Genomic DNA, 27,840 nt, shown 5'->3' on the forward strand with positions numbered 1-27,840 from the left:
TTGAGGAAGCCCATCATTGGAATATACAAGCCAAGTTCTATAATGAAAATTTCCCACTAGTATATGAAAGTGACAAAATGAGAGACTCTCTATCATGAAGATCATGGTGCTACTTTGAAGCACAAGTGTGGTAAAAGGATAGTAACATTGTCCCTTCTCTCTTTTTCTCTCATTTTTTTATTTGGGCCTTTTCTCTTTTTTATGGCCTCTTTTCCTTTTTTTTCGTCCGGAGTCTCATCCCGACTTGTGGGGGAATCATAGTCTCCATCATCCTTTCCTCACTTGGGACAATGCTCTAAAAATGAAGATCATCACACTTTTATTTTCTTACAACTCAACAATTACAACTCGATACTTAGAACAAAATATGACTCTATATGAATGCCTCCGGCCGTGTACCGGGATATGCAATGAATCAAGAGTGACATGTATGAAAGAATTATGAACGGTGGCTTTGCCACAAATACGATGTCAACTACATGATCATGCAAAGCAATATGACAATGATGGAGCGTGTCATAATAAACGGACGGTGGAAAGTTGCATGGAAATATATCTCGGAATGGCTATGGAAATGCCATGATAGGTAGGTATGGTGGCTGTTTTGAGGAAGGTTTATGGTGGGTATATGATACCGGCGAAAAGTGCGCGGTATTAGAGAGGCTAGCAATGGTGGAAGGAAGAAGGGTGCGTATAATCCATGGACTCAACATTAGTCATAAAGAACTCATATACTTATTGCAAAAATCTACAAGTTATCAAAGCAAAGTATTACACACATGCTTCTAGGGGGATAGATTGGTAGGAAAAGACCATCGCTCGTCCCCGACCGCCACTCATAAGGAAGACAATCAATAAATAAATCATGCTCCGACTTCATCACATAACGGTTCACCATACGTGCATGCTACGGGAATCACAAACTTTAGCACAAGTATTTCTCAAATTCACAACTACTGAACTAGCATGACTCTAATATCACCATCTTCATATCTCAAAACAATTATCAAGCATCAAACTTTTCTTAGTATTCAACACACTCATAAGAAAGTTTTTACTAATCTTGAATACCAAGCATATTAGGATTATTTAAGCAAATTACCATGCTATTTAAGACTCTCAAAATAATCTAAGTGAAGCATGAGAGATCAATAGTTTCTATAAAACAAATCCACCACCATGCTCTAAAAGATATAAGTGAAGTACTAGAGCAAAACTATATAACTCAAAAGATATAAGCGAAGCACATAGAGTATTCTAACAAATTCCAAATCATGTGTGACTCTATCAAAAGGTGTGTACAGCAAGGATGATTGTGGTAAACTAAAAAGCAAAGACTCAAATCATACAAGACGCTCCAAGCAAAACACATATCATGTGGTGAATAAAAATATAGCTCCAAGTAAAGTTACCGATGGAAGTAGACGAAAGAGGGGATGCCTTCCGGGGCATCCCCAAGCTTTGGATTTTTGGTGTCCTTAGATTATCTTGGGGGTGCCATGGGCATCCCAAAGATTAGGCTCTTGCCACTCATTGTTCCATAATCCATCAAAATCTTTCACCCAAAACTTGAAAACTTCTCAACAGAAAATCTCGTGAGCTCCATTAGCGAAAGAAAACAAAAACCCACTTCAAGGTACTGTAATGAACTCATTATTTATTTATATTGGTGTTAAACCTACTGTATTCCAACTTCTCTATGGTTTATAAACTATTTTACTAGCCATAGATTCATCAAAATAACCAAACAACACACGAAAAACAGAATCTGTCAAAAACTGAACAGTCTGTAGTAATCTGTAACTAACGCAAACTTCTGGAACTCCAAAAAATCAGCCAAAATAGGACGACCTAGACAATTTGTTTATTGATCAGCAGCAATTGGATTCACTATTTTATCACGTTCTGGTGATTTTTAACAATTGTTTTCGTGAATAGAAAGTTTCTGGAAATTACAGCAAGATCAAATAACTATCATCCAAGAAGATCCTATAGGTTTAACTTGGCACAAACACTAATTAAAACATAAAAACACATCTAACCAGAGGCTAGAACAAATATTTATTCCTAATCAGAAGCAAAAAGCAAAAAACTAAAAATAAAATTGGGTTGCCTCCCAACAAGCGCTATCGTTTAACGCCCCTAGCTAGGCATAAAAGCAAGGATAAATCTAGGTAGTGCCATAGTAATAGGATAGATCGGTGAAACTCATATCATACTCTACGTTTGGCAGCAAGTTTTCTTTGAGGCAAGCAAAAGTAATCAAAAGGGCAAAATTTAATGTGACAAAAGTCCCCAAGATCAATTTTGGGAGGTATAGGTTCCTCCTTCGGCCCTTCGTATTGCACAACCAATTCATCATTATAAGCATTCTTTTGACAGAACTTTGTGAGCCTATACTTGAGAGAATATCCTAGCTCATTATTTCGAATAGCCAAATCATCATTAATTTCAGAAATTCTATCAACTAGAACATTGGTAGGGACCTTTTTTCTAAGGTTTTCATTGAAAACAACATAGTCTAGAGATTGAAGACGCATTATTTCTTCTTGATCAAAGAGGATAGCTTCTACGGGAGGATGGCCAACGTCCACCCTATAATGCGCAAAGATTTCTTTGGCCTCTTTTATTATAAATCTGAACTCATTAGCCAAAAAGATAGTAGCGGCACGCTTAACAGAAGAGTGCTCTATATTAGAAAATTCTAGGAAAATCCTTCGTATGCAAGGGTGCATGTGCATAAATTGCCTTTCAAGTTCAACTATAAGCATGGCAATAGCGTCCGCAAGACTATTAGCTCTATGAAGAATAGAACCGCCCATAGAAGGCAAAGCACCGGCACAAGTAAAGAAATCTTGAATAACCCCTTTTCCAATAATATTACCACTACCAATTCGAATTTTTTTGTATGCAAGGTAGGGGGTTCTTCAGCAGGAGCATCAGAATTTTCCATGATATTATTATTGTCCATATTGGCAATAATTTCCCCAATTTCAGACATAACGACAAAAAGAGTGAGGGGCAAAAAAAAGAAGAAGGCGAACGGAAAAGAGAGAGCGAATAAAACGGCAAGGGTGAAGTGGGGGAGAGGAAAACGAGAGGCAAATGGCAAATAATGTAATGCGGGAGATAAGGGTTTGTGATGGGTACTTGGTATGTTGACTTTTGCGTAGACCTTCCCGGCAACGGCGCCAGAAATCCTTCTTGCTACCTCTTGAGCACTGCGTTGGTTTTCCCTTGAAGAGGAAAGGGCGATGCAACAAAGTAGCGTAAGTATTTCCCTCAGTTTTTGAGAACCAAGGTATCAATCTAGTAGGAGGCTACGCGCGAGTCCCTCGTACCTACACAAAACAAATAAATCCTCGCAACCAACGCGATAAGGGGTTGTCAATCCCTCCACGGTCACTTACGAGAGTGAGATCTGATAGATATGATAGGATAATATTTTTGGTATTTTTCTGATAAAGATGCAAAGTAAAATAAAAGCAAAGTAAAAGCAAAGGAAATAACTAAGTGTTGGAAGATTAATATGATGAGGATAGAACCGGGGGCCATAGGTTTCACTAGTGGCTTCTCTTGAGAGCATAAGTATTTTACGGTGGTGAACGAATTACTGTTGAGCAATTGACAGAATTGAGCATAGTTATGAGAATATCTAGGTATGATCATGTATATAGGCATCACGTCCGAGACAAGTAGACCGACTCCTGCGTGCATCTACTACTATTACTCCACTCATCGACCGCTATCCAGCATGCATCTAGAGTATTAAGTTCATGAAAACAGAGTAACGCCTTAAGCAAGATGTCATGATGTAGAGGGATAAATTCATGCAATATGATAAAAACCCCATCTTGTTATCCTCGATGGCAACAATACAATACGTGCCTTGCTGCCCTTACTATCACTAGGAAAGGACACCGCAAGATTGAACCCAAAGCTAAGCTCTTCTCCCATTGCAAGAATGATCAATCTAGTAGGCCAAACCAAACTGATAATTCGAAGAGACTTGCAAAGATAACCAATCATACATAAAAGAATTCAGAGAAGATTCAAATATTGTTCATAGATAAACTTGATCATAAACCCACAATTCATCGGTCTCAACAAACACACCGCAAAAGAAGATTACATCGAATAGATCTCCACGAGAGAGGGGGAGAACATTGTATTGAGATCCAAAAAGAGAGAAGAAGCCATGTAGCTACTAACTATGGACCCGAAGGTCTGAAGTAAACTACTCACACTTCATCGGAGAGGCTATGGTGTTGATGTAGAAGCCCTCCGTGATGGATGCCCCTCCGGCGGAGCTCCGGAACAGGCCCCAAGATGGGATCTCGTGGGTACAGAAGGTTGCGGCGGTGGAATTAGGTTTTTGGCTCCGTATCTGATCGTTTGGGGGTACGTAGGTATATATAGGAGGAAGGAGTACGTCGGTGGAGCAACAGGGGGCCCACGAGGGTGGAGGGCGCGCCCCCTACCTCGTGGCCTCCTCCTTTGTTTCTTGACGTAGGGTCCAAGTCTCCTGGATCATATTCTTCCTAAAAATCACGTTCCCGAAGGTTTCATTCCGTTTGGACTCTGTTTGATATTCCTTTTCTGCGAAACTCTGAAATAGGCAAAAACAACAATTCTGGGCCGGGCCTCCGGTTAATAGGTTATTCCCAAAAATAATATAAAAGTGAATAATAAAGCCCAATAATGTCCAAAATAGTAGATAATATAGCATGGAGCAATCAAAAATTATAGATACGTTGGAGACGTATCAGCGCGCGAGGCGTCAACGGTGGCCTCGACGATGAGGTGCTCCTCCAAGATCTGGGGGTCGACACGAATGGCAGCCATTGCGACCTCATCCGCACGTGCGACCGCGATTTGCTTCTCCGCTGTCAAATGCTCCTTGAGGTCCTGGCTATACTGCGTGCACCATGGCTTAGGCCGGCGCTTATTTGGTGGAGGGGTCGGTGATTTGGGTGGAAGGTGTCGCGCTCGCGCCGACGGTCGGGGCATGTGGGATGTGGAAGGAGGACGAGGATGGGGGTCGGGTGTGGATTACCTGCCTAGATAGGAGAGGCCGAGCAGTGTGAAGGAGGGTCGTCGGCGAGGAGGCGGCGGCGCTGTAAGCAAGGAGTGAAGGTTTCAACTTGGAAAGGAAGGCGGAAAGGGGGGAAATGTGGCTTTTGGTAAGGGGGAGGGGGCGGGGAGGTAGATATTTCTATGGAAGCCGAAAATTTGGAATCGCTTTAGCCAAAAAACTGGCGCGCAAAGTGTCATCAGACACGGCCCCTTATTCAGACACGGTCCGAAGATATTTTGTGTTGCATCTCACACGGTTGGTTATAATAAACTGTGTGGGATGTACTTGATTTTTCGTCTTGATTTGAATTACATAATGGGGTCACAGCGGCCATGGACGGTGTTTGAATTGCTAGACCTTTTGTCTGCAGTGATCATAAAAGAATTGGAATTATTCAGGGTTCGTTTGGACATTTTTATGCATTAAGTGAGTTTTCAATGCATTTATGTGCATAATTCAAATTTGAACTACATGCACATGCTCCAGTGCATATAAATTGGTTGAAAAATCAAATCTTTGTCCTTGGGTGCATGCTTAGGTCCCATGCAAGAAATGGGAATGAATGTCAAACACCAGGGCACCGTTGATTGCCGGCAAAACATTGAGATGCCTGGTTTTTAAATTCTAGTAAATCCAAAACTCGTCTGAAATTCATGAAACTTGGCATGCTATCATGGAGCGGCATCAACATGCCGTGGTACAAATTTTGTCCAATTTGGGGCAGATTTGGGTATATGCTTCTCACAAACCGGAGCTTCTCACAACAAGCATGATGGTTTTCGGTAGGGAACGTCCCACCTTTGGGGACGGAACGATATCCATTGTCTCTTATTGCTTTCAAGTTTTTTCTCGTGTCAACATAGAACAACAGGAGTGTTGTGTGAATTTTTGTGATTTTTCGGGGTTTGTTTGGACATTTTTATGCATTAACTGAGTTTTCAATGCATTTATGTGCATAATTCAAATTTGAACTACATGCGCATGCTCTAGTGCATATAAATTGGTTGAAAAATCAAATCTTTGTCCTTGGGTGCATTCTTAGGTCCCATGCAAGAAATGGGAATGAATTTCAAACACCAGGGCACCGTTGATTGCCGGCAAAACATTGAGATGCATGGTTTTTAAATTCTAGTAAATCCAAAACTCGTCTGAAATTCATGAAACTTGGCATGCTATCATGGAGCGGCATAAACATGCCGTGGTACAAATTTTGTCCCATTTGGGGCAGGTTTGGGTATATGCTTCTCACAAACCGGAGCTTCTCACAACAAGCATGATGGTTTTCGGTAGGGAACGTCCCACCTTTGGGGACGAAACGATATCCATTGCCTCTTACTGCTTTCAAGTTTTTTTCTCGTGCCAACATAGAACAACATGAGTGTTGTGTGAATTTTTGTGATTTTTCGGGATTCGTTTGGACATTTTTATGCATTAACTGAGTTTTCAATGCATTTATGTGCATAACTCAAATTTGAACTACATGCGCATGCTCCAGTGCATATAAATTGGTTGAAAAATCAAATCTGTGTCCTTGGGTGCATGCTTAGGTCCCATGCAAGAAATGGGAATGAATTTCAAACACCAGGGCACCGTTGATTGCCGGCAAAACATTGAGATGCATGGTTTTAAATTCTAGTAAATCCAAAACTCGTCTAAAATTCATGAAACTTGGCATGCTATCATGGAGCGGCATCAACATGCCGTGATACAAATTTTGTCCCATTTGGGGCAGGTTTGGGTATATGCTTCTCATAACCTGGAGCTTCTCACAACAAGCATGATGGTTTTCGATAGGGAACGTCCCACCTTTGGGGACGAAACGATATCCATTGCCTCTTATTGCTTTCAATTTTTTTTCTCGTGCCAACATAGAACAACAGGAGTGTTGTGTGAATTTTTGTGATTTTTCGGGGTTCGTATGGACATTTTTATGCATTAACTGAGTTTTCAATGCATTTATGTGCATAATTCAAATTTGAACTACATGCGCATGCTCCAGTGCATATAAATTGGTTGAAAAATCAAATCTGTGTCCTTGGGTGCATGCTTAGGTCCCATGCAAGAAATGAGAATGAATTTCAAACACCAGGGCACCGTTGATTGTCGGCAAAACATTGAGATGCATGGTTTTTAAATTCTAGTAAATCCAAAACTCGTCTGGAATTCATGAAACTTGGCATGCTATCATGGAGCGGCATAAACATGCCGTGGTACAAATTTTGTCCCATTTGGGACAGGTTTGGGTATATGCTTCTCACAAACCGGAGCTTCTCACAACAAGCATGATGGTTTTAGGTAGGGAACGTCCCACCTTTGGGGACGAAACGATATCCATTGCCTCTTATTGCTTTCAAGTTTTTTTCTCATGCCAACATAGAACAACAGGAGTGTTGTGTGATGTTTTGTGATTTTTCGGGATTCGTTTGGACATTTTTATGCATTAACTGAGTTTTCAATGCATTTATGTGCATAATTCAAATTTGAACTACATGCGCATGCTCCAGTGCATATAAATTGGTTAAAAAAATCAAATCTGTGTCCTTGGGTGCATGCTTAGGTCCCATGCAAGAAATGGGAATGAATTTCAAACACCAGGGCACCGTTGATTGCCGGCAAAACATTGAGATGCTTGGTTTTTAAATTCTAGTAAATCCAAAACTCGTCTGAAATTCATGAAACTTGGCATGCTCTCATGGAGCCGCATCAAAATGCCGTGGTACAAATTTTGTCCATTTGGGGCAGGTTTGGGTATATGCTTCTCACAAACCAGAGCTTCTCACAACAAGCATGATGGTTTTCGGTAGGGAACGTCCCACCTTTGGGGACGAAACGATATCCATTGCCTCTTATTGTTTTCAAATTTTTTTCTCGTGCCAACATAGAACAACAGGAGTGTTGTGTCAATTTTTGTGATTTTTTGGGGTTTGTTTGGACATTTTTATGCATCAACTGAGTTTTCAATGCATTTATGTGCATAATTCAAATTTGAACTACATGCGCATGCTCCAGTGACTATAAATTGGTTGAAAAATCAAATCCGTGTCCTTATGTGCATGCTTAGGTCCCATGCAAGAAACGAGAATGAATTTCAAACACCAGGGCACTGTTGATTGCTGGCAAAACATTTAGATGCCTGGTTTTTAAATTCTAGTAAATCCAAAACTCGTCCGGTGGGCAGGTTCACCGGGAAGCGTGCGAGATGTTCAACGCAAGATTTGTGCATCTCTTCAACGCAAACGGTTCAGTGAAGCAGTAAAGCGGCAGAAAATAAACCAAAAAATATACATGCTGCCACACACCCCGTGTGTCGTGCGACCAGGCGTGAGTTGGCGGGACGCATGCGAGCAGTCTGCCGCGCAGGCATACCGAGCGGCATGCGTGCAGGTGTGTGTATCGACGGGGAGGCGTGCGAGTAGCTGTGTGAAATGATGGTAGGAATGGCAGACGTCCGCCGCGCAGGCTCACCGGGAGGCGAGACAACTTTTGACCGCAGCCTGCCTCGCTCCCACTGGTCCGTATTAATTGCGCGTCCAAGCTGCCGGCCATAATAGGCAGCCGCACCCCCGGTCCACAGTGGTCACCGATGTCTGGACTCCGGAGTGTATGACGATGCCGCCGAAGAGCACCATCGGAGGGAGTGGCAACGCCGGGGCTGGTGAAGCACCCGCACAATGCGTCAAGCTGGCCACAGAGGTTTCCGTCACCGCCGAAGAGGTCTCGCGCGGGCAGCAACACGACCTTGAATTCGTCGGCGCCGTTGTGCCCCCCCAGCTGGAGCCGGAGGTCAACAGCAACTCCGGCAACAACTGCGACTCCGACGGAAAACCGGTTAGTCACCTACATATATGTTTGTGCCTTTTTTTTCTTCCTGGTCTTGGGAATTGATTTCGAATGTCCTACATGTTATGCCATTTTTCTTTCAGATTGGTATGAACACAGACGAGGCTCCGACCAGCGCAGCCGCCGGATGTAGATCTTTGACCTGGCTGTGCGGCCAGAAGCGCCCCTGGACCTGAGGAACCAGTAGAATCTCCGGCGGACTGCATCAGCGATCTCTAGGACGGAATCCTTGGGGAGATCATCTCCCTTCTCCCCACCAAGGATGGCTGCCGCACACAAGTCCTCGCATCTCGGTGGCGCACTCTGTGGCGCACCGCGCCTCTTAATCTCCACTGTCGCCAGCTATCTGTCGATGATGATTCTGAACTCCCCGGAGCCATCATCTCCTCCCACAGGGGCTCCATTCAACGCATCTGCATCCTGGCATGTTACCTGCTAGACATACCCTGCATGGTGGCTGCCTGCCTGACACCCCGTCAATTCGATAAACTCCAGCAGCTTGAGTTCTACCATTACAGCGATAGGTTTCCACCAAGAGCTGCATCTGTACCCTCACCACCGATGCCCATCTCATGGTTTTCCTCCTCTCTCCACACCGTCACCTGGACCCGGTGCCATCTAGCAGACTATCTGGTACAAATGCTTTGATTGCCAGTGCTGAAAAAACTTGCACTTGTGTTGGTTGATCTGTCGGTGGCCTCACTGCACAGCATCATCCACTCTAGCTGCCTTACACTGCAGCGTTTGGTGGTTGTTTTTGGAATAGGAATCCATATCCCTTGTCTCAAAATAAAGTCGTCTCACCTTGTAAGCATTGGAATTCATTTTGAAGGATAGGAGCTCATCATCGAAACGCCCCTTCACTTCAAAGGTTGCTCCTTAATTGTTGTTATAAACCTTCACAAATAACTGTGGTCTCTGCGCCTAAACTGGAGACCTTGGGTGCAATTAGTGATCCGTTTGAATAGTCCGTGATGGTGTTTGCCTCCACACCTATTGAGATATTGTATATTATTCACGTACACTTTTGTAATTTGCATTTTTCATTTGTGCACATAAGTTAAGTATCATCTTGGAGTACACTTTCAGTGCTAATATTATGTTCTATGCTCAATGAAGCGCTTGTCCATCCTATTAGTGGTGGTGGATTCTGTCAAGACCTTATATATCACTATGTGGTGTTTTGATCTCAACATCATTATTGCCTTGCTGCAATGCTTTCCATGTCTGGAGAATTTGTATATGAAGGTGATGATTTTACGCACATTGAAAGCCCATATATAATGTACTATAATTAATCGTTCATCTATCACTCTTTCAACATAATCTTTTTAGACATTAACTGTTTTCAATCTTCATCTCTATTTAGGCACTAACACATGGAAAAAGGTATAACCAATCGATGGTTCAAGAAGCACCGGGATTTTCTCAGATCTCACGACATTCGTTTGAAGACAGTAACACTGGAAGGATATGCATCCAACAATGCAAACACTAGCTTTGTCACATTCTTCATGTCGAATGCGAGGGCACTATTGTCCGTGAGGATTAAATTTTTCAACAAGAAATTTCTTATGGCCGCAGGTGTTGAACAACATAAAAAGAAGTTTCATGTGGACCTAAGGGCTTCTGATCGTGCTCGGCTTCTATTTACAACAACTTGTCATCATGGACCAGTAGAATTTCTGGCCATTGATCTTGATTTTATGGATCAGACCGATCCATTTGATTGTAACTGCCGAAAACTTTGGTTGAGTTAGATGTCATTGTCCTGTTCAATCTGGATTTTGTCTAAACCTGATGAGCAATTAATCCTCGTGCTTTTGTATTGTTTGTTAGCTGGAGTTAGATATTGTTGCCCTTTTCAACTCGGCTTTGACCCATATTTTCTTTCATACTGGGCCAATGGCTTGCCATTTCTTTAATTAAGACATAAATATTATAAGCATTCACAACATAGGCAAAGAACATCACTCTCGCGGGATCCTTGAGATCTTTGTTCATTACAGAACCACAAGTTTTTAGTGCCCACCAGCACCCACAAACTTATTTTCAGCTTGCACACCAAGGGCTGTAATTCTTAATAAGAAAAGTTGCATGGTAGTCACATATTTGGATTTATCATTTGGGACCCACGAGGAAAAAGCCTATCCAGGGCGGTGCCGACTCGATAGTATACATTGAGAAACCAGGTTTTAAAATTACTGTAAATCCAAAACTCGCCTCAAAATCATGAAACTTGGCATGGTGTTATGTCATAGCACCAACATGTTGTGGTAAAAAACTAGTCCAATTTGGGTCAAGTTTTGGTACAATCTTCTTACAAACCGGAGCCATTCTAATTATTATGGTAATTTCTAGCTTATTTCTCTTTTTATTGGTTAACCCGTCAAATAATTTTTATATATAATAGATATGTGTGCCCGTCTAGCGCACACACGTTGATCTATCTAACTGTTTCAGTTGTTGTGGCTAATCGCAAACAGTTCATCCATGTAAAGTGTATGCCATCAATCGCAGACACTTTGATCTAGCTGACCGGTTTCTGTTCTGTTGCCTAATCACAAACAGTTAATCCTTCTGAAGCGTATGCCCTCAATCACACACACCTTGATCTGGCTGACCGTTTCTTTTGTGTTGCCTAATCACAAACAGTTCATCCGAGTGAACCGCATGTCGTATATCGCACACACCTTCATCTAGCTGCCCGTTTCTTTTGTGTGGCCTAATCACAAACAGTTCATACGAGTGAACTGTATGCTCTATATCGCACATGCCTTCATCAGGCTGCCCGTTTCTTTTGTTCCGCCTCATCACAAACAGTTCATTGGACTGAACCGTATGCCCTGGATCGCACACGCAACTAAAATCTGAACCGTGTTTGATGGCTCCGCCATCGCAAATGTTTTGCACCTTTTTTGACGGTTCTTTTACACCACCGTTTGTGATTATTGCATCGCACACAGTTTCGTCGAAGGGTCTCTGATTGTAGTGTTGCGTTAGCAGATCCTGCATTAGTGGATGATCATAAAGATGCTCTATGATACGTCTCCAACGTATCTATAATTTTTTATTGTTCCATGCTATTATATTATCTGTTTTGGATGTTTAATGGGCTTTATTATACACTTTTATATTATTTTTGGGACTAACCTATTAACCCAAGGCCCAGTGCAAATTGCTGTTCTTTTGCCTATTTTAGTGTTTCGCAGAAAAGGAATATCAAACGGAATCCAAACGGAATGAAACCTTCGGGAGCGTGATTTTTGGAACAAACGTGATCCAGAGGACTTGGAGTGGACGTCAAGAAACGAACAAGGAGGCCACGAGGCAGGGAGGCGCGCCTGCCCCCTGGGCGCGCCCCCCACCCTCATGGGCCCCTCGTAGCTCCACCGACCTACTTCTTCCTCCTATATATATCCACGTAACCCGAAAACATCCAAGAGCACCACGAAACCCTATTTCCACCGCCGCAACCTTCTGTACCCGTGAGATCCCATCTTGGGGCCTTTTCCGGCGCTCCGCCGGAGGGGGAATCGATCATGGAGGGCTTCTACATCAACACCATAGCCTCTCCGATGATGTGTGAGTAGTTTACCTCAGACCTTCAGGTCCATAGTTATTAGCTAGATGGCTTCTTCTCTCTCTTTGGATCTCAATACGAAGTTCTCCTCGATCTTCTTGGAGATCTATTCGATGTAACTCTTTTTGCGGTGTGCTTGTTGAGATCCGATGAATTGTGGGTTTATGATCAAGATTATCTATGAACAATATTTGAATCTCCTCTGAATTCTTTTATGTATGATTGGTTATCTTTGCAAGTCTCTTCGAATTATCAGTTTGGTTTGGCCTACTAGATTGGTCTTTCTTGCAATGGGAGAAGTGCTTAGCTTTGGGTTCAATCATGCGGTGCTCGATCCCAGTGACAGAAGGGGCAACGACATGTATTGTATTGTTGCCATCGAGGATAAAAAGATGGGGTTTATATCATATTGCTTGAGTTTATCCCTCTACATCATGTCATCTTGCCTAATGCGTTACTCTGTTCTTATGAACTTAATACTCTAGATGCATGCTGGATAGCGGTCGATGTGTGGAGTAATAGTAGTAGATGCAGAATCGTTTCGGTCTACTTGTCGCGGGCGTGATGCCTATATACATGATCATGCCTAGATATTCTCATAACTATGCACTATTCTATCAATTGCTCGACAATAATTTGTTCACCCACCGTAATACTTATGCTATCTTGAGAGAAGCCACTAGTGAAACCTATGGCCCCCGGGTCTATTTTCCATCATATTAATCTCCCGTCAACTAGCTATTTCTGTCGCCGTTTATTTTGCAATCTTTACTTTCAATGTTTATCATAAAAATACCAAAAATATTATCTTACCATCTCTATCAGATCTCACTTTTGCAAGTGGCCATGAAGGGATTGACAACCCCTTTATCGCGTTGGTTGCAAGGTTCTTATTTGTTTGTGTAGGTACGAGGGACTTGCGTGTGGCCTCCTACTGGATTGATACCTTGGTTCTCAAAAACTGAGGGAAATACTTACGCTACTTTGCTGCATCACCCTTTCCTCTTCAAGGGAAAACCAATGCATGCTCAAGAGGTAGCACTCTACAGGTATCTCCGAAGGTGTTTGTTGAGTTGACATAGATCAAGATTAGGATTTGTCACTCCGAGTAACGGAGAGGTATCTCTGGGCCCTCTCGGTAATACACATCATAAGCTTGCAAGTAAATGACTAAGGAGTTAGTCACGAGGTGATGTATTACGGAACGAGTAAAGAGACTTGCCGGTAACAAGATTGAACTAGGTATGAAGATACCGACGATCGAATCTCGGGCAAGTAACATACGGATGGACAAAGGGAATTGCGTATGTTGTCATAATGGTTCGACTGAAAAAGATCTTCATAGAATATGTAGGAGCCAATGTGGGCATCCAGGTTCCGCTATTGGTTATTGACTGGAGAGGTGTCTCGGTCATGTCTACATAGTTCTCGAACCCGTAGGGTCCGCACGCTTAACGTTCGTTGACGATATAGTGTTATATGAGTTATATGATTTGGTGACCGAATGTTGTTCGGAGTCTCGGATGAGATCATAGACATGAAGAGGAGTCTTGAAATGGCCGAGAGGTAAAGATTGATATATAGGACGATGGTGTTCGGACACGAAAGTGTTTCAGAGGCTACCGGGTACTTATCGGGTCACCGGAAAGGAGTTTCGGGCACCCCCGGCAAAGATATGGGCCTTATGGGACAAGTGAGGGAACACACCAGCCCAGAAGGGGCTGGTGTGCCCTCTATGGGGTTGGCCCTATGGGGAGGGAAAGGAAAGGGGAGGAGGAAAGGAAAGTGTGGAGTTGGACTCCCTCTTCCTTCCCTCTCCCCCCTCTTTCCTTTCCCCTTGTTCATACAAGGAAAGGGGGGCGCAGGAGGGCAGGAGCCCTAGGGCCGGCGGCCAGCCCCTAGGGGTGCGCCTTGGCTGCCTTCCTCTCCCCTCTCACCTATATATACATGGGGAGGGGCGCCACACAAGGACACAACATTGTCTTAGCCGTGTGCGGTGCCACCGTCCACCGTTTACTCCCTCGGTCATATTTTCGTAGTGCTTAGGTGAAGCCCTGCGGAGATCACATCACCATCACCGTCACCATGCCGTCGTGCTGCTAGAACTCATCTACTACCTCACCATCTTGCTGGATCAAGAACGCGGAGGACGTCACCGAGCTGACATGTGCAGAAGACGGAGGAGTCATACTACATCAACCGCGTTGTTAAACGCTTCCACTTATGGTCTACGAGGGTACGTAGACACACTCTCCCCTCTCATTGCTATGCATATCCATGGATAGATCATTGTGTGTGCATAGATTTTTTTGTTTTCCATGGAATGTTCCCCGGCATATTCCATCTTTAGAGAGCCGCTGCCATCTCGTCTTCCTAAGCAGGACACAAATGTTGGGAAACGTTGCATGGAAAATAAAAAAGTTTCTTTGCACACGCAATGATCTATCCATGGAGATGCATAGCAACGAGGGGGAGAGTGTGTCTACGTACCCTTGCAGACCGTAAGCGGAAGCGTTTGACAACACGGTCTATGTAGTCGAACTTCTTCTAGCTCCGACCAATCAAGTACCAAACGTACGACACCTCCGAGTTCTGCACACGTTCAGCTCAGTGACGTCCCTCGTCTTCTTGATCCAGCAGGACATCGAGGTAGTAGATGAGTTATGTCAGCATGATGATGTGGTGACGGTGATGGGGAAGTGATCCTCACAGGGCTTCCCCTAAGCAGCACGAGAATATGACCGGGGGTGTAAACTGTGGAGGGGGGCGCAATACACGGCTAGGCAATTGTCTGGTGTGTGCTAGCCCCCCCACATATATATAGGTGGGAGGGGGAGGGAGCAGCCAGGAGGGCGCCCCAAGTAGGCCGAATCCTACTTGGGGTCCTCCCCAAGTGGCACCCCTCTTTCCTTAATTGCCGGCGAAGAAAGGAAAGGGGGGAAGAGAGAAGGAAGGGGAGGCCGAATCCTGCCCCTTTCCTTCCCCACTTGGCCGGCTGCCATGGGGGGTGCGCCAGCCCCTTGTGGGCTGGTGTGCTCCCCTCTTGTGGCCCAATAGGCCCAATATACTCCCGGGGGTGACCAGTACCCCCTCTGGTACTCCGATGACTATCCGGTTTTCTCCGAAACACTTCCGGTGTCCGAATACCATTGCTACTTCTTGAGTTTGCGTTGGTTTTTCCCTTGAAGAGGAAAGGGTGATACAGCAAAGCAGAGATAAGTTTTTCCCTCAGTTAGAGAACCAATGTATCAATCCAGTAGGAGACAACGCACAAATCACTAATACCTGCACGAACAATCAAACAACTTGCACCCAACGCGATAAATGGGTTGTCAATCCCTTCACGGTTACTTGCAAAAGTGAGATCTAATAGAGATAGATGAAACTAAACAAACGATAAAGTAAATATTTTGGGGTTTTTTGGTCTATAGATCGAAAAGTAAAAGATTGCAAAATAGTAGATCGGAAACTTATATGATGGAAAATAGACCCGGGGTCCATAGGTTTCACTAGAGGCTTCTCTCAGGATAGCAAATAATACGGTGGGTGAACAAATTACTGTCGATCAATTGATAGAAAAGTGCAAAGTTATGACGATATCTAAGGCAATGATTATGAAATATAGGCATCATGTCCGTGTCAAGTAGACCGAAACGATTCTGCATCTACTACGATTACTCCACACATCGACCGACTCCTGCCTGCATCTAGGGTATTAAGTTCATGAAGAACAGAGTAATGCATTAAGTAAGATGACATGGTGTAGATGAATAAACTCAAGCAATATGATATAAACCCCATCTTTTTATCCTCGATGGCAACAATACAATACGTGCCTTGCTGCCCCTACTGTCACTGGAAAAGGACACCGCAAGATTGAACCCAAAGCTAAGCACTTCTCCCATTGCAAGAAAACCCAATCTAGTTGGCCAAACTAAACCGATAGTTCGAAGAGAATTACAAAGATATCAAATCATGCATAAAAGAATTCAGAAAAGATTCAAATAATATTCATAGATAAACTGATCATAAATCCAGAATTCATCGGATCTCGACAAACCCACCGCAAAAGAAGATTACATCGGATAGATCTCCAAGAACATCAAGGAGAACATGGTATTGAGAATCAAAGAGAGAAGAAGCCATCTAGCTACTAGCTATGGACCCGTAGGTCTGTGGTAAACTACTCACGCTTCATCAGAAGGGCAATAGAGTTGATGTAGAAGCCCTCTGTGATCGAATCCCCCTTTGGCAGGATGCCGGAAAAGGCCCCTAGACGGGATCTCACGGGAACAGAAGGTTGCGGTGGTGGAAAAGTTTTTTCGTGGATACTTCCGGTGGTTTGGGAATATATGTGAATATATAGGAGGAAGATCTAGGTCAGGGGGTCACCGAGGGGCCCACAAGGTAGGGGGGCACGCCCTACCCCCTGGGCGCGCCCTCCACTCTTGTGGCCGCCTCGTGGCTCTTCTAACTTGCACTCCAAGTCTCCTGGGTGTCTTCTGGTCCAAGAAAAATCATCGCGAAGCTTTTATTTCGTTTGGACTCCGTTTGGTATTCCTTTTCTGTGAAACTCAAAAACAAGGAAAAAACCAGAAACTGGCACTGGGCTCTAGGTTAATAGGTTAGTCCCAAAAATAATATAAAATAGCATATTAATGCATATAAAACATCCAAAACAGATAATATAATAGCATGGTACAATAAAAAAGAGTTAATTGCATCTAAGGTACACAAACTTGCATAGTGGGTACAGATTCATACAACAACTTGAAAAATGACACAAATTCATCACACAACTTGTGTTTTAGTAACATCCAGATACATTTCCGTCCTTGCCGTCAAGTGCTCCGTTAAGTCTGCCTAGGTGGCAGTGGGCATGCACTCTTGTACTATCAACACATGGGTCCCACCTTTCAGATAGGTGTAGAAATTACTCGTAGCTGTAAAAATAGCTACAACAGATCTCACATCGCTCAAGGACGTAACCACTGAAGCACATGCAACTTCTAGTTTTAATTAGACATATTATGTTTATATATCTAAGGGATCCGGTGAAATAAACTGAAACAAAAAAATGCAGCTTCTTGTTTAAGTTAGACATATAATATTTATAAATCCTTAGCGAGATAAATAAATTGAAACCAAAAATATTGCTGATGATTTTTTTTGAGGGATTGGGAGAAATTAATTGAAACAAAAAATGCAGCTTCTAGTTTAAGTTAGACATATAATATTTGTATATCCTTTAGCGGGGTAAATACAGTGAAACAAAAAAAATTGCGAGTGATTTTTTTAGGGATAGGGAGAAATAAATTGAAACATAAAATTTTGCAATGGGCAATCACACCCCATACATGACCTCACACAAGAAGGGTAGGCGTTTTGGCTCCCGGGAGCATTTGCTCCTGGATGAACAGTAACTCAAAAAGTGGTAAAATGTCAAAAAATTCTGTTTTTGTGTGTGTGGATGTTCGTGTTAGTGTCATAACATTTAAATTTTCTATATACAACAGCAAGAGAAATAAATTGGAACAAGAAAGTCATCTGTGCAAAATTTCAAACCCTAGCTTGTACGTCCTGTCTAACCTGAATGACCAAGCCAGCATACACATTAGATGGCAATTGTTGAACAAAGGAGAGACAATGAAGGGGCCTGCTGCCACAGTGGTGAGCCACTATGCAGACTTAACGACACATTAGACGGCAAGAACGAAAATGTATCTAACTGTACCTAAAATACAAGTTGTGTGACGAATTTGTATCATTTTTCAAGTTGTTGTATGAATTTGTACCCCTCATGCAAGTTCATGTACCATACATGTAATTAACTCAATAAAAAATTATAGGGACGTTGGGGACATATCAAGTGTCCCCAAGCTTAATTCCTGCTCATCCTTGAGTAGGTAAATGATAAAAACAGAATTTTTGATGTGGAATGCTACCTAACATATTTATCCATGTAATTTGTTTCTTTATTGTGGCATGAATGTTCAGATCCATAAGATTCAAAACAAAAGCTTAATATTGACATAAAAAATAATACTTCAAGCATACTAACAAGGCAATTATGTCTTCTCAAAATAGCATGGCCAAAGAAAGCTTATCCCTACAAAATCATATAGTCTGGGTATGCTCCATCTTCATCACACAAAATATTCAAATCATGCACAACCCCGATGACATGCCAAGCAATTGTTTCATACTTTTCATGTTCTAAAACTTTTTCAACTTTCACACAATACATTAGCGTGAGCCATGGACATAGCACTATAGGTGGAATAGAATATGGTGGTTGTGGAGAAGACAGAAAGAAGGAGATAGTCTCACATCAACTAGGCATATCAACGGGCTATGGAGATGCCCATCAATAGATATCAATGTGAGTGAGTAGGGATTGCCAAGCAACGGATGCACTAGAGCTATAAGTTTATGAAAGCTAAAAAAGAAACTAACTGGGTGTGCATCCAGCTCGCTTGCTCACGAAGACCTAGGGCAATTTTGAGGAAGCCCATCATTAGAATATACAAGCCAAGTTCTATAATGAAAAATTCCCACTAATATATGAAAGTGAGAACATAGGAGATTCTCTATCATGAAGATCATGGTGCTACTTTGAAGCACAAGAGTGGTAAAAGGATAGTAACATTGCCCCTTCTCTCTTTTCTCTCATTTTTTATTTTGGGCCTTCTCTCTTTTTTTGGCCTCTTTTTTTTCGTCCGGAGCCTCACCCCGACTTGTGGGGGAATCATAGTCTCCATCATTATTTCCTCATATGGGACAATGCTCTAATAATGAAGATCATGACACCTTTATTTACTTACAACTCAAGAATTACAACTCGATACTTAGAACAAAATATGACTCTATATGAATGCCTCCGGCGGTTTACCGGGATGTCCAATGAATCAAGAGTGACATGTATGAAAGAATTATGAACGGTGGCTTTGCCACAAATACGATGTCAACTACAAGATCATGCAGAGCAATATCACAATGATGAAGCGTGTCATAACAAACGGAACGGTGGAAAGTTGCATGACAGTATATCTCGGAATGGCTATGGAAATGCCATAATAGGTAGGTATGGTGGCTGTTTTGAGGAATGTATATGGTTGTTGTATGGTACTGGCGAAAGTTGCGCGGTACTAGAGAGGCTAGCAATGGTGGAAGGATGAGAGTGCGTATAATCCATGGACTCAACATTAGTCATAAAGAACTCACATACTTATTGCAAAAATCTATTAGTTACTGGAATAAAGTACTACTCGCATGCTCCTAGGGGGATAGATTGGTAGAAAAAGGCCATCGCTCATCCCTGACCGCCACTCATAAGGAAGACAATAAATAAATAAATCATGCTCCGACTTCATCACATAACGGTTCACCATACGTGCATGCTACGGGAATTACAAACTTTAACACAAGTATTTCTACAATCCACAATTACTCACTAGCATGACTCTAATATCACCATCTTTATATCTCAAACAATCATAAGGAATAAAACTTCTCATAGTATTCAATGCACTTATATGAAAGTTTTTATTATACCCCTCTTGGATGTCTATCATATTAGGACTAAATTTATAGCCAACACAAATTACCTTGCTGTTTAGAGACTCTCAAAATAATATAAGTGAAGCATGAGAGTTCAATAATTTCTATAAAATAAAGCCACCGCCGTGCTCTAAAAAGATATAAGTGAAGCACTAGAGCAAAATTGCCTAGCTCAAAAGATATAAGTGAAGCACATAGAGTATTCTAATAAATCACGATTCATGCGTGTCCCTCTCAAAAGGTGTGTACAACAAGGATGATTGTGGAAAACTAAAAAGCAAAGACTCATATCATACAAGACGCTCCAAGCAAAACACATATCATGTGGTGAATAAAAATATAGCCTCAAGTAAAGTTACCGATAAACGAAGATGAAAGAGGGGATGCCTTCCGGGGCATCCCCAAGCTTAGGCTCTTGGTTGTCCTTGAATATTACCTTGGGGTGACTTGGGCATCCCCAAGCTTAGGCTCTTGCCACTCCTTATTCCATAGTCCATCAAATCCTTACCCAAAACTTGGAAACTTCACAACAGAAAACTCAGCAAAAAATCTCATAAGCTCCGTTAGTATAAGAAAATAAATCACCACTTTTGGTACTGTTGTGAACTCATTCTTTATTTATATTGGTGTAATATCTACTGTATCCAACTTTTCCATGGTTCATACCCCCCGATACTACCCATAGATTCATCAAAATAAGCAAACAACACATAGAAAAAAGAATCTGTCAAAAACAAAATAGTCTGTAGTAATCTGGAAACTTCGAGTACTTCTGTAACTCCAAAAAATCTGAAACATTAGGACAACAGAGGCAATTTGTATATCAATATTCTTCAAAAAGAATAAGTACTTTATCACGCATATATGATTTTTAACAATTCTGGGACTGAGCACGAAAGTTTCTGTTTTTCAGCAAGATCAAATCAATTATCACCGTAAGCCATCCCAAAGGTCTTACTTGGCACAAACACTAACTAAAACACCAAAACATAATTACTACAGAGGTAATAATCTATAACTCATAAAAACAAAAAATAAAAATATTAGGTTGTCTCCCAACAAGCGCTTTTCTTTAAAGCCTTTTAGCTAGGCGTTGATAATTTTAATGATGCTCACATGAAAGATAGCAATTGAAACACGAAGAGAGCATCGTGTAGCATGTGAAAATCAAATTAAGTCTAAGATACTTCGTATGCATAGGAATTTTATAAGCAAAAAATTATCATAGCAAGCAAAAACTACCATATGCAAGGAAGAAGAAAGAAACACTAGCAATCTCAACATAACGAGAGGTAATTTAGTAACATGAAAATTTCTACAACCATATTTTCCTCTCTCATAATAATTGCATGTGGGATCATATTCAAATTCAATAATATATCAAACATATTCTCTACATGATCCACATGCAAAGTTGACACTCTTCCAACATAGTGGGATTAACATTAACTCAAGTCATGACCTCTCCAAGCCCACTTTTATCAAAAATTTCATGAAATTGATCATACTCCAAAGTAGTGGGATCATTATTACCTAGAGTTGACACTCTTCTAAACCCACTTTCAATATTATTGCAAACACTATTATTCATATTATATTCATCGTGGGGGCTTAAATAAATTTTCAAGATCATAAGAAAAATCAACCGAATCATGATCATTACAATAAGTAGTGGACATAGCAAAATTAGCATCCCCAAGCTTGGCGTTTTGCATATCATTAGCACAATTGGAATTAATAGAATTTATAATAACATCATTGCAATCATGCTTTTTAGTCGAGGATCTATCATGAATCACTTCAATAAGCACTTCATCACAATTTTTAGATTCATGAATTTCAAGCAAAACTTTATAAAGATAATTTAGTGCACACAAGTCACTAGCAATTGGTTCATCATAATTGGATCTCTTAAAAATATTAGAAAGTGCATGAGGATCCATAAACTCTTTCTTCCTTTTTTGAATAAAACACACAATTATGCCAAGGAAACGAGCAAACAAACCAAGTAATACATAAGGGCAAACGAAAAGGCAAACGAAAGAAGGGCGAAGAAAAGGGCGAATCTTTTCGAAAATCATTTTAGAAGTGGGGGAGAGGAAAACGAGAGGCAAATGGTGAATAATGTAATGCAAGACATGAGAGTTATGATGGGTACTTCGTATGTCTTGACTTGGCGTAGATCTCCCCGGCAACGGCGCCAGAAATTCTTTGTGCTACTTCTTGAGCTTGCGTTGTTTTTCCCTTGAAGAGGAAAGGGTGATGCAGCAATGTAGAGATAAGTATTTCCCTTAGTTAGAGAACCAAGGTATCAATCCAGTATGGGACAACGCACAAATCACCAATACATGCACAAACAATCAAACACTTGCACCCAACGCGATAAAGGGGTTGTCAATCCCTTCACGGTCACTTGCAAAAGTGCGATCTAATAGAGATAGATAAAACTAAACAAAAGATAAAGTAAATATTTTTGGGGTTTTTTGGTTTATAGATCGGAAAGTAAAATATTGCAAAATAGTAGATCGGAAACTTATATGATGGAAAATAGACCTGGGGGCCATAGGTTTCACTAGAGGCTTCTCTCAAGATAGCAAATAATACGGTGGGTGAACAAATTATTGTCGAGCAATTGATAGAAAAGCACAAAGTTATGACGATATCTAAGGCAATGATTATGAAATGTAGGCATCACGTCTGTGTCAAGTAGACCGAAATGATTCTGCATCTACTACTATTACTCCACACATCGACCGACTCCTGCCTGCATCTAGAGTATTAACTTCATGAAGAACAGAGTAACGCATTAAGTAAGATGACATGATGTAGAGGAATAAACTCAAGCAATATGATGTAAACCCCATCTTTTTATCCTCGATGGCAATAATACAGTACGTGCCTGATACGTCTCCAACGTATCTAATTTTTTTGATAGTTTCATGCTGTTATATTATCATTCTTGGATGTTTTATAATCATTTTATATCATTTTTTAGTACTAACCTATTGACATAGTGCCAAGTGCCAGTTGCTGTTTTTGCATCTTTTTTACATTGTAGGAAATCAATATCAAACGGAGTCTAAATACCGCGAAGCTTATTGTGGATTTTTATGGACCAGAAGACTCCCGATGGGCCAGAGCAGCACCTGGGGGGTGCCCCGAGGGGGGCACAACCCACTAGGGCGCGCCTGGGGGGCCAGGCACGCCCAGGTGGGTTGTGCCCACCTCGGTGACCTCTCGCACCCCCTCTTTACCCTATAAATTCCCAAAAATTCCGAAAACCCTCGGGGTTAACCTAGATCAGAAGTTCTGCTGCCGCAAGGCTCTATAGCCACTGAAAACCAATCTAGGCCCTTTCGGCACCCTGCTGGAGGGGGAATCATCACCGGTGGCCATCTTCATCATCCCGGTGGCCACCACGATGTGGAGGGAGTAGTCCACCCTCGGGGCTGAGGGTTTGTACCAGTAGCTATGTGCTTAATCTCTCTCTCTCTCTCGTGTTCTTGAGATGTCATGATCTTGATGTATCGCGGGCTTTGTTAATATAGTCGGATCATATGGTGTTTTACCCTCTCTATCTTGTTGTGATGAATTGAGTTTTTCCCTTTGAGATTTCATTGTTATTGGATTGAATACTTTTATGGATTTGAGAACACTTGATATATGTCTTGCAGTTGAATACTCGTGGTGACAATGGGGTATCGTATTGATTCACTTGATATATGTTTTTGCACTCAACTCGCGGATTCCTGAGGTGACATTGGGGTAATCTACGCATAAGGGTTGATGCACGTTCTTGTCTTTTTTTCTCTGGTAGAAATCTTGGGGCACTCTTTGAAGTTCTTTGTGTTGGATTGAGTATTATGAATATGAATTTGCTTTGGTGTTATTTTAGTACGAACTCTAGGATGGATCGAACGGAAAGAATAGCTTTGTGTTATTTTAGTATGAACTCTTGAATAGATCGAACGGAAAGAATAGATCTGAGGTGGTTTCGTACCCTACAAACAATTTATTCTTATGTTCTCCGCTAGATAGGAACTTTGGAGTGATTCTTCATCGCACCTTGAGGGGTGGTTATATGATCCAATTATATTAGCATTGTTGGGAGGTTGCACTAGTGAAAGTACGGACCCAAGGCCTCATTTTCAAGCATTGCAATACCGTCTTTGTGCCTGTTTAGTATTTGATACCTTGTTGTTTTTATTTATTCAGATTATAAAAATATATTTCTACCATCAATATTACACTTTTATCACCATCTCTTCGCCGAACTAGTGCACCTATACAAATTGCCATTGTATTAGGTGTGTTGGGGACACAAGAGATTTCTTGCATTTGATTGCAGGGTTGTTTGAGAGAGACCATCTTCATCCTACGCCTCCCACGGATTGATAAACCTTAGGTCATCCACTTGAGGGAAAATTTCTACTGTCCTACAAAACTCTAAGCTTGGAGGCCCAACACGTGTCTACAAGAATAAAGTTGCGTAGTAGACATCAAGCTCTTTTCTGGCGCCGTTGCCAGGGAGGTGAGCACATGAAGGTATATCTTTAGATCTTGCAATTGAATCTTTTAGTTTCTTTTTTTATCACTAGTTTGGTTTATAAAAGAAAACTAAAAAAATGGAATTGAGGTTGCATCATATTATTGATCATCTTTATAATATCTTTCTTGAAAATGATGGATCAGAAAATTGTGCTCAATTGTTAGAAGAAGAAGTCAATAAAATGTTTGGCACAAAATATTTGAATGATGAGCATGATTGCAATGTTGTTAGTATGAATTCTTTGAATATCCATGATGCTAATGATATGCAAAGCCATAAGCTTGGGGATGCTATATTTGATGAAGATGATATTTTTTGTCCCCCATGTTTTGATGAGAAAATTTATTATGATGATTGCACACCTCCTATTTATGTTGATTATATTGATAAAAGTGGATTCGGAGATGTCATGACTTTATTTGATGATGAATCCACTATTTTGGAAGAGGTCGCAATTGATTATGATAACAAAGTTGTTATCTATGATGATTATGGTGATGACATGTATGCTATAAAGAATAATGATAACCATGAAACTTGTCATCATGATTTTAATTTTCACTCTCATGATAGTTATTTTGTTGAGTTTGCTCCCACTACTATTGATGAGAAGAAATTTGCTTATGTGGAGAGTAATAAGTTTTCTATGCCTTTGTGTCATGAAAAGAATGCTTTATGTGATGGTTATATTGTTGAATTTCTTCATGATGCTACTGAAAATTATTATGAGGGAGGAACTTATGCTTGTAGGAATTGCAATAATATCAAGTTTTCTCTCTATGTGTTGAAAATCTTGAAGTTATGTTTGTTTTGCCTTCCTATGCTAGTTGATTCTTGTTCCCATAAGTTATTTGCTCACAATATCCCTATGCATAGGAAGTGGGTTAGACTTAAATGTGCTAGTCATATGCTTCATGATGCTCCCCTTATGCTTCAATTCTTATCCTTTATGTGAGCATCATTGAAATCATCATGCCTAGCTAAAAGGCATTAAAGAAAAGCGCTTGTTGGGAGAGAACCCAACACTTTTACCTACTGTTTTTGTGTGTTAACATGATTATGCTACTATAGTAATCATGTTTTATTGCTTTTGTTTCAATAAAGTGCCAAGTAAAGCCTTTGGGATCATGCTGGATGATAGTTGATTTGATCTTGCTGAAAAACAGAAACTTTTGCACTCACGAAAACAATTCTCATTTTTAACATAAGAGTGCTTTTGAGTTTATTATTTTTGCAGAAGATTAATTTACAAATTTCTCACGTGGTCCTAATTTGTTCATAATTTTTGGAGTAGCAGAAGTATGGTTTGAGTACAGATTACTACAGACTGTTCTGTTTTTGACAGATTCTGTTTTCAATGCATAGTTTGCTTGTTTTATAGTTTCTATGGCTTATATTGCTCAATATAAATTGTGGAAATGATATGATACAGTAGGAATTGTGTGGAAACAATTATGAATCTTGTCTTTGACAGTACCAAAAGTGAAATGGTTTGCTCTTTATCATAGTAACCTATCTCACAAAGTTCCGTTAAGTTTTGTGTGATTGAAGTTTTCAAGTTTTGGGTGAGATATCGATATGAGGAGAATAAGGAGTGACAAGACCCTAAGCTTGGAGATGCCCAAGGCACCCCAAGGTAATATTCAAGGAATATCCAAGGAACTAAGCTTGGGGATGCCCCGGAAGGCATCCCCTCTTTCGTCTCCAACATTATCGGTAACCTCACTTGGAGCTATGTTTTCATTCGTCACATGATATGTGTTTTGCTTGGAGCATCATTTTATTTTGTTAGGATTTACTTTCTTTTATTTATAATAATGTTTTGCATCTTTTATTTCAATAAAAGTGGCATTGATAGCCTTTACTATGCCTATTTTACAAGTCTACATGTTGCTGTTTGAAAACAGGAAGTTTATCGATGTTGCAAAAATTCCCTAGAAAAGTCAGAATGTGATAAAATGTTGAAACTTTTTGCACAATAAGCTCTGATAAATTTTCTACAGTGTGGTAAATTTTCATAATTTTTTGAGTTAAAGAAGTATTGATACTCTTGCATTCTTTACAGACTGTACTGGTTTGGCAAATTGCTGTTATGTTTGCATATATTTGCTTGTTTAATGATTCTATTTGTGGATAGGAGTATTAAATATGCAGAGGCATTTAGTATGCAATGTTGAATAATATTTTTAATGATTTGCTACAGTAGAGAATGATAAGGTTTTTGCATTGGTTTATACTAACTTATCTCACAAGTTCTTGTTGAGTTTTGTGTGGATGAAGTTTTTAAGATTTAGGGAAACCATGATATAAAAGGAATTAAGGAGACACAAAAGCTCAAGGTTGGGGATGCCCAAGGCACCCCAAGATAATATTTCAAGAAGTCTCAAGCATTTAAGCTTGGGGATGCCCCGGTAGGCATCCCACCTTTCTTCTTCAGCAATTATCGGTTAGTATCGGTTGAGCCTAAGTTTTTGCTTCTTCACATGATGTGTGCTATTCTTAGAATGTCATTTTGTTTTATTTTGCTTGCTGTTTTAATAAATACTTAGATCTGAAAGTTTTTTTAAATAAAATAGAGTCCTCAAATAGTTGCCAGAGAGGCTAGGTAAGCGGCACTCACATCCCGTCAATGAAGCTCTTTTCTATGGAATCGCTCTAGTGCTTCGCTTATATCTTTTTGAGGACGGTGTGCTTTAGTATTTTTGAAGAAATTCTCTCTTGCTTCACTTAAATTAATTTGAGAGAAAAAAATATTATGCTCATGATCTTCACTTATATTTGTTTGAGCTTATCAAAAGCAACACATGAAAATTAGTCCCAAAGTGATAGATATCCAAGAAGGATATAATAAAAACTTTCATGAAGATCATTGGACAAAATAAACTTGATTCCTTGTAATAGTTTTGAGATATGATGATGTGATATGTGAGTCATGTTGATGAGTAATTGTGCTTTAGTAAGATATTGGTGTTGAGGTTTTGTGATTCCCTATACAAGCACGAAAGTCAATAGTTGTGCAATGAAATTACACCCTACTTGTGGTGCATTATCCGGTGTTAATTATGCTCGATGCTCGCTTATGAGATTATTCGTTTCTTGGTTGGTCGCTTCTCAATCTTTTGCTAGCCTTCATTTGCACTAAGTATGATCACTACTTGTGCATCCAAAATCCTTCAAACCAGTTTTGCCACATGAGTCCACTATACCTACGTGTATGCGGTATTCTTTTGC

The sequence above is a fragment of the Aegilops tauschii genome, chromosome 1 (genome assembly GCF_002575655.3).
Source record: "Aegilops tauschii subsp. strangulata cultivar AL8/78 chromosome 1, Aet v6.0, whole genome shotgun sequence".
NCBI lineage: Eukaryota > Viridiplantae > Streptophyta > Magnoliopsida > Poales > Poaceae > Aegilops > Aegilops tauschii.